The sequence below is a fragment of the Salvelinus alpinus genome, chromosome 29 (assembly GCF_045679555.1).
Source record: "Salvelinus alpinus chromosome 29, SLU_Salpinus.1, whole genome shotgun sequence".
NCBI classification, from domain to species: domain Eukaryota; kingdom Metazoa; phylum Chordata; class Actinopteri; order Salmoniformes; family Salmonidae; genus Salvelinus; species Salvelinus alpinus.
This window is the reverse complement of record NC_092114.1, coordinates 37,868,536-37,889,039: the sequence shown is the minus strand read 5'-3', so window position 1 is coordinate 37,889,039 and position 20,504 is coordinate 37,868,536. Positions and strand designations below refer to the sequence as shown.

At 42.4% G+C, this 20,504-nt stretch overlaps 1 long non-coding RNA gene across 2 annotated transcripts in view; it reads left to right on the top strand.

The window, feature by feature from the left end:
- The window catches only part of LOC139558674 (uncharacterized), a 39,086-nt gene that overhangs the window by 5,716 nt on the left and 12,866 nt on the right, over window positions 1–20,504 (top strand). The gene's annotated exons all lie outside the window — the stretch shown is intronic.

Genomic DNA, 20,504 nt, shown 5'->3' with positions numbered 1-20,504 from the left:
ACATTATTTCAGGAGTTCCTGTATGTTCCTTCTGCTGGGTAGTGAATTGCAAAACAAACACTCAACCATGAGCACCAAGGAGCTTTTAATAGAACTCCAGGACAAAGTGGTGGAAAGGCACAGGTTCCTTGAATATCACTTGGAGCACGATCAAAACGATTATTAATAAATGGAAGGTGTGTGGCACCACCAAGACCCTGCGTAGATCAGGCCATGCCTCCAAAATGGATGACAGAGCAAGTAGGAAACTGATCAGAGAGACTACCAAGAGTCCAACGGCAACTTTGAAAGAGCTACAGGCTTTTATGGCCAAGATTGGTCACAGTGTGCATGTCAAATCAAATTTTGTTGGTCACATACACATATTTTGCAAATGTTATTGCGGGTGTAGCGAAATGCTTGTGTTCTTAGCTCCAATAGTGCAGTAGTATCTCACAATACACACATCTAAAAGTAAAATAACGTAATTAAGAAATATATAAATATTATATTGAGCAATGCCAGTGGCATTGACTAAAATACAGTAGAATAGAATACAGTATATACATATGAGATGAGTAAAGCAGTACGTAAACATATTAAAGTGACTAGTGTTCCATTATTAAAGTGGCCAGTGATGCCAACTCTATGTATATAGGGCAGCAGCCTCTAAGGTGCAGGGTTGCATAACCGGGTGGAAGCCGGCAAGTGAAGGCTGTTTAATAGTCTGATGGCCTTGAGATAGAAGCTGTTTTTCAGTCTCTCGGTCCCAGCTTTGATGCATCTGTACTAACCTCACCTTCTGGATGATAGCGGGGTGAGCAGGCTGTGGCTCGGGTGGTTGATGTCCTTGATGATCTTTTTGGCCTTCCTGTGACATCTGGTGCTGTAGGTGTCCTGGAGGACAGGTAGTTTGCCCCTGGTGATGCGTTGGGCAGACTGCACCATCCGTTGCGGGTGGTGCAGTTGCCGTACCAGGCGGTGATTCAGCCTGACAGGATGCTATCAATTGTGCATCTGTAAAAGTTTTAGGGGCCTAGCCAAATCTCTTCAAACTCGTGATTTGTAGAGGTGCTGTTGCATCTTCTTCACCACACTGTCTGTGTGGGTGGACCATTTCAGTCTGTCTGTGATGTGTACGCAGAGGAACTTTCCACCTTCTCCACTGCGGTCCCGTCGATGGGGATAGGGGGGTGCTCCCTCTGCTGTTTCCTGAAGTCCACGATCAGCTCCTTTGTTTTGTTGATGTTGAGAGGTTATTTTCCTTGCCCCACTCTGCCAGGGCCCTCACCTCCTCCCTGTAGGCTGTCTCGTCATTGTTGGTAATCAGGCCTACTACTTTTGTGTCGTCTGCAAACTTGATTATTGAGTTGGAGGCGTGCGTGGCCACGCAGTCATGGGTAAACAGGGAGTACAGGAGGGGGCTAATCACACACCCTTGTGGGGCCCCTGTGTTGAGGATCAGCGAAGTGGAGGCGTTGTTTCCTACCTTCACCACCTGGGGGTGGTCCGTCTGGAAGTTCAGGACCCAGTTGCACAGGGCGGGGTTCAGACCCAGGGCCCGGAGCTTAATAATGAGCTTGGAGCATACTTTGGTGTTGAATGCTGAGCTATAGTCAATGAACAGCATTCTTACATAGGTAGTCCTCTTGTCCAGTGCGATGGCGATTGCATCGTCTGTGGCTCTATTGGGGCGGTAAGCAAATTGAAGTGGGTCTAGGGTGTATGGTAGAGGTGATATGATCCTTAACTAGCCTCTCAAAGCACTTCATGATGACGTAAGTGAGTGCTATGGGGCAATAGTCATTTATTTCAGTTACCTTTGCTTTCTTGGGTACAGGAACAATGGTGGACATCTTGAAGCAAGTGGGGACAGCGGACTGGAATAGGGAAGAGATTGAATATGTACGTAAACACTAGTGATGCACTGATATGACATTTTTGTCCGATACCGATATCCAATATTGTCCTTGCCCCAAACAAAACGGTACCGATAACCAATATTTAACATTTTAGCAGCCTTTTTATGCATTCTAGTACAGTTAAATAGTTAAAACACACACATGGACGCAGTGGTCTAAGGCACTGCATCTTAGTGCAAGAGGCATCACTACAGTCTCTGGTTAGAATCCAGGCTGTATCACATCCGTCGTCCGGGGTAGGCCGTCATTGTAAATATGAATTTGTTCTTAACTGACTTGCCTAGTTAAATAAAGGTTACACACACACCACACTGACCAAAAAGTAATTTTGTTGGCATTTACATATGTCCCCATTACCAGTAAAAGATCATCAAAACCTATTTCTTTCACGTATTTGCTGTGCTGTTTCGTTGTTCAGTCGTTTCATTTCTATGGAACGCCGTTTGGGTCTTTGCATGTCAAAAAAGATACACGTCAAATAACACTATTTGTCATGTCAAATAAGCTTGTTGACCAATCAGGACCTGAATATTTTTTTACATAGTTATTACACATTGATTACACAATCACTCGTGTTTCATTTCTCACAACGATTCATCTATGTATGCTTTGATGCTGGTAAAGTTGTCTCGCGCGCCTACTGTGCTGGTCATAAAAAAGCTAGCTAGCTCATGGATGCAAACAATGTTCTTCCCAAAAAACATAGCAAAACGACATCTGTTTCAGTAGCTATAGTTAGCTAGCTAACTGTATAGCTAGGTGTCATCATCTAAAATAACCCTAATTTATAAGACAGTTCTTATTTGATTAATGGTGGTGGGACCCATCTATGTGAAGCTAGCCACAATAAGGATTATCCACAATAGTGGCCTTTGCGGTTAGCCTTCAAAATAAAAGTATGTAATTGACAGTGATGCAAATGAATACAAATAGTAGAATCATGCCATAATTTAATAGATCATGCTAAACGAGGTTGAAATGTTATATAAAATCAACAAAAGACAGTAATTTGTTAATTTGACAACCTGTTGAAATCACACTGGATGTATTATACTTTAGAATTGCGTTGTGGGCAAACTTATTTCACTGTACAGCCTTACCTATGGATTGTGGATCACTGACATGGGTATCAGTCTACTCAGTGACAACGAGAACATCAGCATTTTAGCTGTTATTGCGGGACTATGAAACAACTGTGAATTGAGCCACATTTATTGTCAACCTATGTGTATTGAACACTATTCCCGAGGAAAAACTGCATGGATGTTTTGGAGTCTGATAACTCTGAAGAGGGACAAATATAAATATATACTGCATGGATGTTTTGGATTCTGATAACTCTGAAGAGGAAAAAATATATTGGCTGTTGAGTAGACTGATACCCCATTTCATTGATCCTCAATCCTTAGGTAAAGCTGTACAGTGCGATATGAATGTCAATACACAGAAAAGGCTAAAGGATTTCACACAGTCACAGTCCCACGATAAGAGCTATAACTCTAATATTTGCGTAAACTCTTCACAGTTGTGTTCTGTGGGTGTCACCAAGTAGACTGATACCCCATTTCATTGCTTCACATTCCAACCCTGTTTAACATTATCTAGTCAAAATATGGTGTGATTCCAACAATTGTAACCTTCTGCATCACTTTCAAATAGGTACTTTTATTTTAAAGGCAAACCGTAAATTCCACTATTGTGCCTAATCCTTATTGGCTAGCTTCACAACCCGGTCAGGTCGAGCCTCACTAGCCAGATGAAGCTAGCTGGCCGCTTATAAGGTTAGCTTCGGGCAACAGGGTTAAGTAGCTGGCTGTTCAATTTCAAAAGGCGAACAACAAGTGACTACCTAGCTAATACTTAAAAGGATTCCTAAATCATTGCTAAGAATAGTGAAAATGACTGCAGTTTCTACTGGTCATTGTTTTCAGTCTGGTTGTATTGGTGCTATCTAGGTACCAAGCTTAAGCTAGTTAGCTACCCCAGAAATTGCGGTCGAACAAATAATGCTTTATTACCAACACGGTATTGTAAACACAGTTCATGGCCAGTGTTTGCTTGTTTGTAGACTCTTTTTGTACAGCTTTGACAGTGTTACTGATATTAGTGGTGGCGTTTGGCTTGGCTTGCACGTGCAAATTCAGAACACACAACATTCTATAATAGAAGTGTTATTTGATATGTCAAATTTAAAAGCGTATTTATCGCGTCAAATAGTGTTATCTTTTTTGACACGCAAAGATCCAAACGGCGTTCCATAGTATGTTGTGAAGCTAATAGCAGTGACGCTTTTACTGTGTAACTCCGGTAGGGCAACATCTGAACAATAGCGCACTTGGTAACGTTAGTGTGTACCGGTGCTCGACCAGTCGCTAAGGCCAACATCACCCATGACAGAGAAAGGGCAATGATTTCCATTATCTTGTCATTAATGGATTTCTCCTTTGAGTTGTCTTGATGCAATTTTCTTATGACTGCTTGACTTGTTGACTGCTCGATCCACACAGAAGACATTGTGGGCTAGGTTAGTAAGGCTGTGTTGCACATGTAGCGCTACATTTTACGTGGCATCATTAGTCATGTACCTAGTTTATATAGGTATGCATGTCAGCTTTGACATCGGTTTTTCACATCAGCGTTAAACTAGACATCGGGACGATACCGATGTTGGCATTTTTAGCTAATATCATCCAATTCCGATATGTTCACCGATATGTCGAGCATCACTAGTAAACACTCCAGCCAGCTGGTCTGCGCATGCTCTGAAGACGAGGCTTGGGATGCTGTCTGGGCCGGCAGCCTTGCGAGGGTTAATACGCTTAAATGTCTTACTCACGTCGGCCACCGAGAAGGAGAGCCCACAGTCCTTGTTAGCGGGCGGTTGCACGGCGTTATCCTCATAGCGGGCGAAGGTGTTTAGCTTGTCCGGATGCAAGACGTCGGTGTTCGCAAAGGGTTTCCCCTTTGTAGTCAATGATTGTCTGTAGACCCTGCCACATATGTCTCGTGTCTGAGCCGTTGAATTACGACTCCACTTTGTCTCTGTACTGACGTTTTGCCTGTTTGATTGCCTTACGAAGGGAATAACTACACTGTTTGTATTCGGCCGTATTCCCAGTCACCTTGACATGGTTAAATGCGGTGGTTCGCGCTTTCAGTTTTACGCGAATGCTGCCATCTATCCATGGTTTCTGGTTTGGGTAGGTTCTAATAGTCACATTGTACCCAGTCACCTATACACTTCCTGAGGAACTCAGTCACCGTATCTGTCGATGTTATTCGTATCTGTCGATGTTATTCTCGGGGGCTACCCGGAACAAATCCCAGTCCACGTGATCAAAACAATCTTGAAGCATGGATTCCGATTGGTCAGACCAGCGTTGAATAGACCTTAGCACGGGTACTTCCTCTGAGTTTCTGCCTATAGGAAGGGAGGAGTAAAATGGAGTCGTGATCAGATTTACCAAAGGGAGGGCGGGGGAGGGCCTTGTAGGCATTTAAAAAAAGTTGAGTAGCAGTTTTTCCAGAGCGAATACTACAGTCAATGTGTTGGTAGAACTTCGGTAGTGTTTTCCTCAAATTTGCTTTGTTAAAATTTCAAGCTACAATAAATGCTGCCTCAGGATATATGGTTTCCAGTTTGCATAAAGTCCAGTGGAGTTCTTTGAGGGCTGTCGTGGTATCAACTTGAGGGGGAATATACACGGCTGTGACTATAACCAAAGATAATTCTCTTGGGAGGTAATATGGTTGGCATTTGATTGTGAGGTATTCTAGGTCGGGTGAACAAAAGGACTGTATGTTGTCACAAACACACCATGAGTAGTTAATCATGAAACATACACCCCCTGCCTTTCTTCTTTCCGGTGAGTTCTTTATTCCTGTCTGCGTGATGTACAGAGAACCCAGCTGCCTGAATAGATTGGGACAGTATTGTCCCCTGGAAGGAGATCCTCACCCTGAGCTCGTCTACTTTATTATCCAGAGACTGAACATTAGCGAGTAATAGACTCGGAAGTGGTGGATGGTGTGCGCTAGGGCTGGGCGAAATGGCCAAAATCTCATATCCCGATATAGGTCATTCCATGTCACGATAACGGCACGTATCACGATATACACATTTTCTGTAAATTCAATGAATAAATAGTTTTATATAAAATTACCATGTGTAAAGGCCTATTTCTTATTACATTTTGAATTATACTCAACAAATAAAAGCTATTTTAATTTGGTACCTTGGGTCGAGTGTTAGCACCAACTCGAAACCCCCGCCATGTCTTTGCAGATGTAAGTTGTAACGCCAGCTGTTATCTCCTATCTTCGTGATTCTTTGCTATATGGTGTGCCGCGGGCAAAAGCCTCTTGCAACGTCTGAGTCGGGGGTTTATTTTGAGCTCTTGACTGTACTTTTGGGGTCTCATCCGTAGACTCTCTCCGTATTGTTTCACATGATTCTTGCATAGGTGGTAAAAGAGGTTAGTGGTGTTTGTGCCTGTTGTCGGGACCGGCCTGCGGCATATTTTGTAGAGGACGGTTTTCTGGTCCGTGTCAGACTTTTCATATCCAAACCACACCCATGCGACCGAAGTAGCCCCTCTTTTAGGTACGGTCTCCGTGCCACGTTTACTCTCCTCCATGTTTGTTTCTGTTGCAAATTTCCTTCCACACGTGAACGCAAAGCGATGTCCAATTGACAAAATATTAGCGTAAAGTGTGATTTGCGACACAACAAACTAAACGATAGATGTTTTTCTATCGTCACACGGTATACAGTTGAAGTCAAAGTTTACATACACCTTAGCCAAGTACATTTGAACTAAGTTTTTCACAATTTCTGACATTTAACCCTAGTAAAAATTCCCTGTCTTAGGTCAGTTAGGATCATCACTTTATTTTAAGAATGTGAAATGTCAGAATAATAGTAGAGAATTATTTATTTCAGCATTTATTTATTTCATCACATTCCCAGTGGGTCAGAAGTTTACATACTCAATTAGTATTTGGTAGCATTGCATTTAAATGGTTTAACCTGGGTCAAACGTTTCAGGTAGCCTTCCACAAGCTTCCCACAATAAGTTGGGTGAATTTTGGCCCATTCCTCCTGACAGAGCTGGTGTAACTGAGTCAGGTTTGTAGGCCTCCTTGCTCCGACACGCTTTTTCAGTTCTGACCACAAATTTTCAATAGGATTGAGGTCAGGGCTTTGTGATGGCCACTCCAATACCTTGACTTTGTTGTCCTTAAGCCATTTTGCCACAACTTTGGAAGTAAGCTTGGGGTCATTGTCCATTTGGAAGACCCATTTGCAACCAAGCTTTAACTTCCTGACTGATGTCTTGTGATGTTGCTTCAATATATCCACATAATTTTCCTGCCTCATGATGCCATCTATTTTTTGAAGTGCACCAGTCCCTCCTGCAGCAAAGCACCCCCACAACATGATGCTGCCACCCCCGTACTTCATGGTTGGATGGTGTTCTTCGGCTTGCAAGCCTCCCCCTTTTTCCTCCAAACATAACGATGGTCATTATGGCCAAACAGTTCAATTTTTGTTTCATCAGAGCAGAGGACATTTCTCCAAAAAGTACGATCTTTGTCCCCATGTGCAAGTTGCAAAACGTTGTCTGGCTTTCTTATGGCGGTTTGAGCAGTGGCTTCTTCCTTGCTGAGCGGCCTTTCAGGTTATGTCGATATAGGATTTGGTTTACTGTGGATATAGATACTTTTGTACCTGTTTCCTCCAGCATCTTCACAAGGTCCTTTGCTGTTGTTCTGGGATTGATTTGCACTTTTCGCACCAAAGTACGTTCATCTCTAGGAGACAGAACGTATCTCCATCCTAAGCTGTATGACGGCTGCGTGGTCCCATGGTGTTTATGAACGTGGTACCTTAAGGTGTTTGGAAATTGCTCCCAAGGATGAACCAGACTTGTGGAGGTCTACAATTTGGTTTTCTTATGATGTCAAGCAAAGAGGCACGGAGGTTGAAGGTAGGCATTGAAATACATCCACAGGTACACCTCCAATTGACTCAGGCTAATTGACATAATTTATCAGAAGTTTCTAAAGCCATGACATTTTCTGGAAATTTCCAAGCTGTTTAAAGGCACAGTAAACTTTGTGTATGTAAACTTCTGACCCACTGGAATTGTGATACAGTGAATTATAAGTGAAATAATCTGTCTTAACAATTGTTGGAAAAAATGTCTTGTCATGCATAAAGTAGATGTCCTAACCGACTTGCCAAAACTATAAGTTTGTTAACAAGAAATTTGTGGAGTGGTTGAAAAACAAGTTTTAATGACTCTAACCTAAGTGTATGTAAACTTCCGACTTCAACTGTATATTATCCAGCCCTAGTGTGCGCGCCTCTTGAGTCGACTAGAAGTCCACTCCGAATTCCTCTTCTCCACCGGCTGTGTTTTGGAGCAGCCTCTGAAATAAGTTCAATTGCCATGGGGGGTACGAACTAGAGGTCGACCGATTAATCGGAATGGCCGATTTAATTAGAGCCGATTTCAAGTTTTCATAACAATCGGAAATCTGTATTTTTGGATGCCGATTTGGCCGATATTTTGTTTTTACACCTTTATTTATCCTTTATTTAACTAGGCAAGTCAGTTAAGAACACATTCTTAATTTCAATGACGGCCTAGGAACGGTGGGTTAACTGCTTTGTTCAGGGGCAGAATGACAACTTTTTACCTTGTCAGCTCGGGGATTCAATCTTGCAACCTTACAGTTAACTAGTCCAACGCTCTAACCACCTGATTACATTGCACTCCACGAGGAGACTGCCTGTTACGCGAATGCAGTAAGAAGACAAGGTAAGTTGCTAGCTAGCATTAAACTTATCTTATAAAAATCAATCAATCATAATCACTAGTAAACGACACATGGTTGATATTACTAGTTTATTTAGCGTGTCCTGCGTTGCATATAATCGATGCGGTGCGTATTCGCAAAAAAGGACTGCCATTGCTCCAATGTGTACCTAACCATAAACATCAATGCATTTCTTAAAATCAATACACAGAAGTATATATTTTTAAACCTACATATTTAGCTAAAAGAAATCCAGGTTAGCAGGCAATATTAACCAGGTGAAATTGTGTCACTTCTCTTGCGTTCATTGCACGCAGAGTCAGTGTATATGCAGTATAACAGTTTGGGCCGCCTAATTTGCCAGACTTTTACGTAATTATGACATAACATTGAAGGTTGTCAAATCGAAAATTTGCTGTCCATCAACGCTCCCAAGGACTTTGACAGAGCTTGAACAGTTTTGTAAAAAATAATACATTGCCAAATCTAGGTGTGCAAAGCTGGTAGAGACCTTTCCCAACAGACTCACAGCTGTAACTGCTGCCAAAAGTACTTCCACCAAGTATTGACTTAGGGGGGTGGAGACTTATCCAAATATGATATTTGTATTCCCCCCCCCAAAAAAAGTTCCCTTAAGTGTGGAATATTGTGTGTAGATAAGTGGGAAAAAATCCCTATTTAAATGCATGAATCTCTGAGGCACTGACACAACAAAATTTGAAAAAAGTTTGTGGGTGTAGACTTTCTATAGGCACTGTGTAGCTAGTTCTTGTCTTTTTTAACCTTCAAGTTTTAAAGTGAATATAAGTCCAATACCGATGGCATAGCTGTCGCTCAATTGGAAGTGTTGTGCAAAACATGTTTGCTGAATTGATAATTACTAATGTTTATTTTCATAGTGTTAAAACTGATGAAGATGAAGCCCCACTGCTGAGCACCTTGCAGCCAGACCAACAGCGTAGCCCGTCGGTGAATTTGTCAACAAAGACCTATTCTCCACGTAAAAGAGTGCCGACCTCACCCTCATTAAAGTCCAAAGTACCACGTCTCTCAACCCCAAGAAAAACCTCTCACTTACCACACAGAACAACCGAGTCAGATCAGCCATGGAAAACAGAGAAACACCCTGATGAGGGTCCTCAACCTTTGAGATTTTGTCCAAGCAGACCTCCTGGACCTCAAGTAGATCCCTCAGCCATGTACTCACCGTTAGACTTATTTCAAATGTTTTTTACAAAAGTCACAGTCAGAACCCTCTGCGACAATACAAATAGACAAGCGGCTAGAAACATTGGTAGGGGCAAAAAGTTTAAGTGGATAGATATAACTGTGAAGGAGTTTTACAAATTCATTGGATTGGTCTTCTTTACTGCTCTGGTTAAGACAAAAGCTATCAGTGATTACTGGATAACAAACTCAATTTTCTCGATTCCGTTTCCAGCTACTGTGATGAACAGGGATAGATACAGAATCATATCATGGAACATTCACATGAGTGATCCTGATGAGGACGCTGTCAATGACAGTAAAAAGGGCACACCTGAATATGATAGGCTATTTCGTCTCAAACCATTAATGAATGACATTCGTCATGCCTGCATGTCCTGTTTCCACCCACATAGAAACCTGGCTGTAGATGAAAGGATGGTGGCATCAAAAGCAAGAAATGGGTTGATTGAATATATCAAGTCAAAGCCCACTAAATTTGGCTTTAAGATTTTTGTGTTAGCGGACTCCAGCAATGGCTATACAGTGGACTATGCTGTGTATATCGGCAAGAACACGTTTCCCGTTGGCTTTGGAATTTGTCACGATTCAGTGATGTCCCTCGTAAGGCCCTCTGTTCTTGGCTCAGGTTACCATGTGTACCTTGACAACTACTTCTCCAGCCCAAAATTATTCAAGGACTTATTTGATATGAAAATGGGAGCGTGTGGTACCATGAGGGAAGGCAGATTGGGCTTCCCAAGATCAGAAGAAAATGCGCTGACCAAGAAATCCCCAAGAGGATCTTTACGGTGGATAAGGGAGGGCTCCCTGCTCTTTGTGAAGTGGAAGGATGCCCGGGAAGTGTCGATGGGTACCACCATTCATCAAGCGTATGGAGGGGAGACAATAAAAAGGAAACGCAAGAATAAGGATGGCAAATGGTCTCATGAGTCAATTGCAGTACCCACCCCAATTCTAGAATACAATAAAAACATGGGAGGTGTTGACTTATCTGACCAACTGATTACTTACTTCTCAGCCCACCGCAAAACAATGAAGTGGTACCGAACATTGTTCTACCATTTTGTGGACATAGCGACTACTAACAGCTACATCATTCACAAGGATCTGTGTAAAGTGAACAAGATGCAGCCCATGACCCACAAAGAATTCACACAAGCGCTCGTGGCCCAGCTCTGCGAGGTGTCCATTGAGACTCAGTCCAAGCCGACGAACACTGGACATACACCTGTCCCGATCAAGCCTGTGGCGGACAAAAGCAAGAGAAGCTCTGCAGGACGAAAGCGCTGCGAACTCTGCAAGAAATCGGGACACTCCAAAGACACTCCCTGGAAGTGCAATGAGTGTGGCGTACCACTCTGTGTCATTCCAGACAGAAATTGCTTTCATGATTGGCACAACCTTGAGGGAATGGCCCCAGTTGAGTATCAGTCTTCTGACTCTTGAGTAAAGCTGTAAGACTTGTGCAGCTATATCCTATCCATCACAGATGAGGAGTGCTGTTAGACCTGTGCCTTATTGCAAATGTTTGTGCATTTGAACAAAATGCTGCTCATTTTCTATTTTTCTTTTGATAGAAGTAATACTTTTGTTGTTTTTCCAAGATAATGGATATCAGGCCATAAATTTGTCAATAGGGAAAAGGTTAAATATATGGTTTTTGGGATGTACTATTTGTAAATAACTTGTGTTATTAACTTGTGCTTCAGCAATATTGTGTTCTGGTATTCTAGTGTGTTCCGTTTGATCACAATTATCTTTATCAGATTACATGGCCTGACTTTTTCCACTCTTATGTAATAGCTCAATTTGAGTCAAGTGAAGGTGTTTTAAAATGTACTGTACTGGTCAATGATGTGGAGTTTAAACATATTGCAACCCTATGGCTCATAATGTGGTGAGGCTACTATGACTAACAATGTATTTTCAGACGTGAAAGAATCAACCTCAAAATAACCCAGCTTTTCTCCCTCTGTTTTACTGTCATATTTTTTTTTAAATGTACTTCATGCAAGAGTAGTTATTACAAGAAACTTCTATGATGAACCAACCTTGTATATTATTTGTTGAGTTTCCCTTTTCTACTGTGTAGTAATGGTTATTTTGTTTTACCAAAAGGTTCTACTCCAAAATACCACTCCATCCACGTGCACGCTTGCACGTAGATCAACGGAGTGAAGCTTGTAGTAAGCCTTTGGGAATCCCCGGTGTCTGATGCACGCCGTTTGGTGCTACGCAGACCCGGTGGCGATCGCGAGACAGAGGAGACCCTGTCTGTCCTTTTCAGTTTTGATGCAGAACATTTGCCTGATGAAGTCATGCTAGGAGGGAGATTCTGAGGTGTGAGAAGTGTGCAGGAGGGTATGGGTACAGCCATCACTGGTACAGAGTGACTGGAACAGTTTGTGTTTTAGTAAGGTTGGCTTCTTGGTGTTTATTGCTATGGTCATTAATTGTACCACACAGATGGAAAGGAAATCCCAGAAGATTGAATTGGTAGTAGGAGCAGCAGTAGAGAAGTTTTTGGGTATCAGAGATTTTAGTGCAGAAGAAGCTAGAGGTGGTTTTGAGAGAAGGGTGTAGGATCTGTTGGGGCCAAAGTAGTGGGAAGGGGTGGTGGGGTGTGTTGGGGATAGTGGTATTGTGTGTGTATAAGTGCTGTTAGATGGTGGTACAATCCCTCCCCCCATTTTCCTTGTATGTAATATTTTACAAATGTGCAATGCACTTTCCAAACTGAAAGGCAGCAATATGCAACAACGCGTCTAGTCTGCAGGAAAGCCACACGAAGAAAACAGAAATAGGAACAAAGAAATCAAGATGACCGTTCTCCTAGCAGCAGGATATTATGCTGGCAGCACAAGTGCGGTTTTCTTTTTTCCAAAATAAGAGTCCCCTGAAAAGGGGAGTCCCCACATGTTAAACTTGGGGAATATCGATTTATTTATGTTTTTGCACTCCAGTGCAGTAGAACGTTTTTCCCAAAACATTGCTACCACCTTTGGAAAAAATAAGTTGATCATTTGTTGAATTCATACCATTTCTTTAAAAAGTTAACACAAACACTGACTGGTATGTCGTGTAGGCTATATTTAAAGAAATACACTTTTGATAAAACACATGTTATTGGAATTACTCAATAGATACTGCAAAATTTTATTGGTCTCTGTATTAAATGGGTTTAATACAGTGTGCTGCTGGTGACTCCTTATTCCATTCCCTGCAGTGCAATACATGGTACATTATATGGGATACTTGTAATGCACTTTACTACTGGTCTCATAAATTGGGGTGGGAAATACTCAGTCGGGTCTTTACTAACCAAATATGGTCAGTTTTGGAGGGGGACTGTGTTGCATGGTCTGCTGCTGGCTTTTCACTCCGCACCCTCCATAGCCCCAATAAAATAAATAAACTGTACATGGGATACTTATTAGCTTGTAGAGAGAACTTTTCTACCTGTCTCCGATACAGTGGGGTGGGATATACTCAGTAGGCTCTCTACTAACCAAATGTGTAGTTTTTCAACAAATAGTTGAACTAAGTCATTTTTCAGACAGGTAGAAAAGGCCTCAATACAAGTCGATATGTGTCCCACGTAGTCTATTACAGTGTATATTGCATTGAGGACTATGGAGGGCAGGGTTTCCACGGGTCCTTGAAATCCTTGAAAGTTTGTGAATTTGAGAGAGAGAAAAATCAGGGCCTTGAGAAAGTTTTTGGAAATAGACATGGGTCGTTGAAAGTGCTTGAATTTATATATATAGTCGGTCACGCGTGCAAGAGTGAATGAAGTCGAATAAATCAGGTTAAACAGCTCAAGCTAACGTTAAGTGAACCTTCAGCTATGCCTGGAAAATGTAAATTCCTCGACTCGTGGCTCACCAAAAACTGTCTTGTTAAAGAACCGCAGGACATCCATATGGCCCGATGCAGAGCCTGCAGCAAATCAATAAAAGTTCACGCCATGGGCGAAGCAGCTCTGATGAGCCATGCTGCTAGAGCATCACACAGGCAGTGTTGCCAACTTAGTGACTTTGCCGCTATATTTAACGATTATTCAGACCCCTCTAGCGACACATTTTTAAAAAATCGACTAGTGACAAATCTAGCGACTTTTTCTGGTGTTATTGGAGACTTTTGGAGACTGACGTGATAGCATGTATAGTTCTTACTCTTTTCAACGAGCAGCGGATGCTACCGTGGGCCCCACCCCCTTCCCAAAACACTCACAGGCGGCCCAGTCCTCGCGCAGCAGTCCCTCCCAGCTGCAGTCAGAGCAGGAGATGTTCACCCCTCCGCGTCCAGAATGCAAATGAATCGCGCATGCGGGAAGCCGCCGCTGGCTGATACATTCAGGGCGGGATGTAAATGTAAAATCACTGCATTTGACTCACACAGCCTCAGTCACTTACGCACCTTAGTGCTGTAAAAAAACACATGACAACTCAAAAACATACTCAACAGGCAAAGCCTTATAACAGTTCCACCCAAAACAAGCTGCCATTTGTGGTTAATAAAATTGACTGAAAAAAGGCTGAGGCCACCATTAGCTATCGCTGAACACTGTTCCATGCTGGCATGTAATCACATTGGAGAAGCATGTAGAGCTGCTTTGTCAGACTCCACTGCTGCTACCCACTTCAAAATGCACAGGACAAAGTGCACAGAAATGATTAATGGTGTTCTAGCACCATACTTTCTGAAAAAGTTGGTCGCAGATGTGGGTGACTAGCGTTTCAGCCTCCTCGATGAGTCCACACATGTAAGTGTTTCTAAGTACCTGGGGGGTTGTGATAAGGTACTTTAGTGACACCAAGCAGACAATTGTATCAACATTTCTGGGGCTTGTTGAGTTGGAGGGAGGAGATGCCAAATCTATAGCCCGTGCTGTTGTGGCTTTCCTCGAAGTGTCATCTTAAAAAGAGAAACTCCTGGGGATAGGGACTGACAATGCCTCTGTTATGACGGGGATTAACAATGAGGTCCATAAGTGCTGAAGGAGGAGTATTGCCTCAAATATGTGGTCTTATTCGCTGTGTGTGCCACTCTCTGCAGCATGCTCATTTGTAGTTCTAAACATATATTTAGGGTATTTTTTACTCACTTTTTGTCTCTCCCACAACGTTATTCCTCTCCTACAGCGTCCATCACAATTACATGCACATGGCCAATTATGCAAATTAGGTGATGATGTCATTTTGCGACTTTTAGGACAGCCAATAGCTACTTTCCTTACTGAGGAGTTGGCAACACTGCACACAGGATGGCACTCCACAAATTAAAAGCAGGTAGGTGTAAGAAATTGAAATAGATACTGGAGACTAGTATAACAACATTCCAACATAGGCTATCCTTTGTACAAAATGAACCCACCCTCTCTTTGTCCTTAGGCACATGCCGATCTCATTAGATACTAACCTCAGACACACACACACCCCACTCAGGACAGGCCCCTGAAACATCATTTAGACATACACATTCTTTTCAAGGGTGTGACTCAAGACAAAGAACTATGTCAAGAGCCAATGGAATGTCGACACCTGGTCCGAACAGGACCACTCACGACCAAGATTGACCAAGAGGAAGGCCAGACGACAAGACCACCTACTTTGCTAGTTGCCTATATAATTTGAATGTACTGTTTAGAGCGGTCTCTTCTCCGACGATTTCATAAGAATCTGACAGAAAGGGGCCGTGCACGTTTTTGCCTGATATCTTTACACTTGAATAAAACGGCCTTATTATAAAATTATCCACCTCGTCCTATGTCTCCACTTGGTCTCCTGTCTCCAGTAAACGTTTTATCAACAGACTTGGTAGCAGAGGATGGTTATTAGACACCTTTGATTTCGGTCCATAGAAAGTTGATCAGACAGGAGGCGAGTGGGAGAAAGATTCAAGAAGGAGAGGTGACCCGCTCGAGGGAGACGTCGGCGATTCAACTCACCCAGGAAACTGATCAAAGAGCTCGAAAATATTAAGGTAAGCAGAGCCGGTTTAATCAAAATCTGCATATTGTATAATAGCCAATATCTAAATTATGATCAGGAGTACTGAGGTGAGTGTGAATTGTTGCTAAATTTATGTGGAATTGTCTAGAATTTAAGGCATGCTGTAAGGATATCTGCGTTAAAAATCCCATTCCAAGTAGTCTGATAACAGTGAGGAATTAGAATGTATTCCAAGTAGTCTGATAACAGTGAGGAATTAAATGAATTAACTGAATGTATTCCAAGTAGTCTGATAACAGTGAGGAATTAAATGAATTTTGTCTGAATGTATTCCAAGTAGTCTGATAACAGTGAGGAATTAACACTGAATGTATTCCAAGTAGTCTGATAACAGTGAGGAATTAAATATATTCCAAGTAGTCTGATAACAGTGAGGAATTGTGGTAATAGCGAACCTGAGCCTACTGGAGTTGGCATTCCAGTAGACAGAAGGCTATGCTGAATGTATTCCAAGTAGTCTGATAACAGTGAGGAATTAAATGCTGAAATGTATTCCAAGTAGTCTGATATACCAGTGAGGAATCGATGAAATAAGTTGCATGAGCAGAACCGAGACAAGTCGATAACGCCAAATCAATGTGAGTGATTGAACGTTCCACGAGGCCGATTGCTAATAATTAGCCATATGCTAAGTTGAGGCTGTGTTGGAAGTGACCGCCGGGTCAGAGAAGCAGCTATTTTCTGCTGATAAGTTGACCTGATTTTTCCCTCTCGTGCTGTTGATAAATCCTTAAGGGTTAGAATTAATTTGACAATTATTTTAGAAGCGCTTGATTTACTAGTATATTGTTCCCAAAGGAAATTTCTTGAATGTTTTGGCAAAGTATTTAATTAATCGAGAAAAAAACGAGTTCAAATTAATCGAAAAAGTTAAAAGTAATAATATCTTTCGAATAAAAGATCTTATAATTGCCATTCCAATTATATCAGGAGCGCCTGAATTCATTAGTATATTGTTCCCAAAGGAAACTTCTGAAATATTTTGCCAAAGTATTTAATTAATTGAATAAGCGAAAAGCAATAATATTTTTATTATAAGTACCTAAAACTGTCATTCCAATTATATCAGGAGCGCGTGAATATATTCGTATATTGTTTCAAAAAGATATAGCTGAAATATTGTTGGAAAACGAAAATAATTCATCGAATACACGGCAATAAAATTCTTTGTCCACGCGGGTCGGACACGAGACTAAGGGGGGTTAGAGAAAAAATACATCGCTGGTTTCGATCAGTGACGGGCTAAAGTATACAAAGATAATAATAGACCCAGACATAGCTTAACGACAAAATGACCACGACTATCGTCCCCAAACACAAATTCAACGAATATTTAGATCAGAGAATGAAAGACAGAGCAGGCGGGAGATTACATTACAAACCCGTTAAAAGAATTTGGGAAGAAGTGAGGCTGAAATGGACGCAAGCCGGTTTCCTTAGTGGAGTCTCCCCATCAAAAGGGCAGCTCCTCACTATGGAGAAAAAATTAGGGGAAGCAGTGAAGGAAAAGATAGAAAGTGAAGCTGAAAAGAATAAGAGTCACTTATTTAAAAAGGAAGGAACAAAGCAAAGGGAAAGAGCAGAGGCTGAGCTGAAAATAGGAATTTGGGCAATTGAAGAAATTAGAAGAGCACTCCCTTACAGGAAACCTGATACGATGGGGGTGGGCACTGGAGCACCAACTGACACCAAAGAGGGCAGGCCCAACAATAATGACGCCCCACCTACCACCACAGCAGCCCCATCGGCCCCAATCCATCTCAGGGGCACTGTGGGGTTAATGGCAATTCCCCAGGCTCAGTTCAACTCCCATGTGCATCACCACATCACCCAATACAATAAGGATAAGGGAGGGGCTGAACCACAAATCCAGTCCCTACAGGTACAACTTTTGAAACTACAATTGAAAGAGGCCCAGAAAGGAGAGAAACCCAAGAAACAGATGGTGGCTGAAGACCAACAAGAAATCTCACAAATTATTGAAAAAACTGTTTCCCGAATGATACAGCAACAACAACTACCCATCTTCACCCAGCAGGGACCAACTATACACCCACCCCAGGAGCAGCCATTCCAACTGCCGTATGCCTACCCGCTTCAGCCATACCCTTCGTCGGAACCACCACTACAACCCTACTACCCACTACCACAATCAAACTATTCACCCACATGGGGACAGCCCCAGAGGTACTCTGGATCTTATGGAAGCTGTCATAATTGTAAACAAGCTGGGCACATGGTGCGACAGTGTCCGCACCCAATAACCCCGGCCCAAAGCCAGTTTCTGGCCAAAAGGGGACGAGGATACGCCCCTAGACCAAGGGGGAGTCAGGCCAATGATGTATCAACCACGTGCGGCCCTTCAACCCGCATACAATCACCCCAATCCAGACCCGAATCAGCAATCACCTCCCCCTTTTCAGGGCATGGCTGACGAATATGCCCCATGGCCCTGAAGCTGCTCACCACTAACCTACACTCATCATTGTCCTGGACTACTGAAGCATCAAAGGCTTTTGCACTCTTGAAAACAGATCTCTAAGTGGCAGTAGCCCTAACAGCACCTGACTAAAAAAAAACAAGTTCCATCTGGATGTTTCTGAAAAGGAAGGATTTACATCATCCATCCTTTTCCAGAACCTAGAGGGGGAGAGTAGAGTGTTGAGGTATCACTCCTCCAAACTGGACCACATTGAAGAAGGGCAAACCACATGCTCCAGGTATGTGGCTGCAGTGGCAAAAGCTATTGGAAAAACAGCCCACATGATAATGTGCCATCCATTGGAAATCCACACCCACCATGGGGTTGCAGCATATCTGATGAGCAAAGAATTCACGTTCAGCGCTGAAAGGAAGTGGCTGCAAACCGAACTCATGTGTATTGTTTAATGACAAACGCTCCATGTACCAATAGGGTCGGATGTGTAAATGTCAACTGATTAATGGATGTTGTTTAATGATGGGGTTAGTGTACAGGCCACAATCTCATAAGTCTCGTGGAACGCGCCAATCAAATGTATGTGCAGGTTTGAAGTTGATTTGGGTTAAAGTCCTGCCCCTGGCGTTGCTGGCCATGATAGCCTCTCCAGGTGCAGGCACCCATCTCTCTCCTCATGAGACAATGGCTGGAGGAGTCATGCTGGGTTCACCAAGGGAGGGAGGTCATATGCCCGCCCTTGATGTATAACAAATTGTAATGTCTGATAATTGACGGAACTTTCTGCAGCTCTCTCCACACAGATTCACAAGGTCCAAATGGGGAAGCTGACAGAAGATCCGCCATCACTGAAGGTAAAAAATTGGTGACTGGGTGGGGTTAAAAGTCCACAAGAGAAAGTGGCTAGAACCCAGGTGGACTGGACTGTACGAAGTGAGGGAAGTTACTTCACACTCAGTCCAGGTCAAAGGTAAATCAGGCGCACCTTGGCACCACCTCACACATTGCACTCCAGCCCCAATCCCTTCTAGAACACTGACAGAAGTCAGAGCTGATTTAAACAGCTTAAATCCGATTCCAAATGAAGACATTCCTGACTCAGGGGATGCGGCATCAAACTCCGCCTCCCCTGAAAAAGGAACCTCGCCCATTTAGAGGGACATTTCTCCCTCCCTGGGCAAGACTAGGGATATCTGGCCCCTTATTTGTGATATTCCTCCACACACTCATAACTCTTAGAATAGTTTGGGGGTGGAGAGCTATACAGAGAATGGACAGAAGATGGCAGTATTGCAGCACTCAACGGTCTCCCAGGAGCCTGTTTGAGTGCTGGTGACAGAGAAAAAAACTTAAAACCAATTCGGAGTAGAGAGAATACGTTTAATAACTTATTCAGGTTAAATTTACAGACTAATGATATTATTGTTATGGATTGGGTGACATGCGAGATAAATTTAGCGAAGTATATGGTAAGTTTACACTTTGGAATGGAGAAAGTTGAGAAGTCGATTTTACTTATACGATAGTTTTGCTGCCAAACTTAGTTGGGGTAACTAGATGTTTTGCCTAGAGGCAGGAATAAGACAGTCATTTTTGGTATTATATTGGCTAGTTGCTGCGTTCTGAACACAGGTTGAGCGCTAGTAAACGCATATCTTTATTTGAACTATACTAATCTATTTGATAAAAGTACTAAACCTGTATATTTAACATTTGATAATGATTGGCAAATCCATATATTTAACCACAACTTTGAATTTAGCATTGAGTATTATAGGAGGAACGGGATAAAATGTGTACTTTCCCCACCGGGTGTGGCCGTATTAAATTATGCTAGAGAAAATTGGTTGTGTCATTTAGAGGGAAAATGTGTACATTATAGCTTTGAGATACTTTTCAAAAGTTGCTGAAAGTTATTGGTTTTTGTTTAGGTAACACCAGAGAATTCGAACAATAAGTAAACGTATTCTAAACGTGATCTGTTTTCATTATGGGGAACAATGAACGACTCGCAACCTGGTATGGCTGGCAGGGAGTTTTTAAAGGGACAGTACACGTTTATCACAGTTGTGTTACATGAAACATCGGGGAAATTTA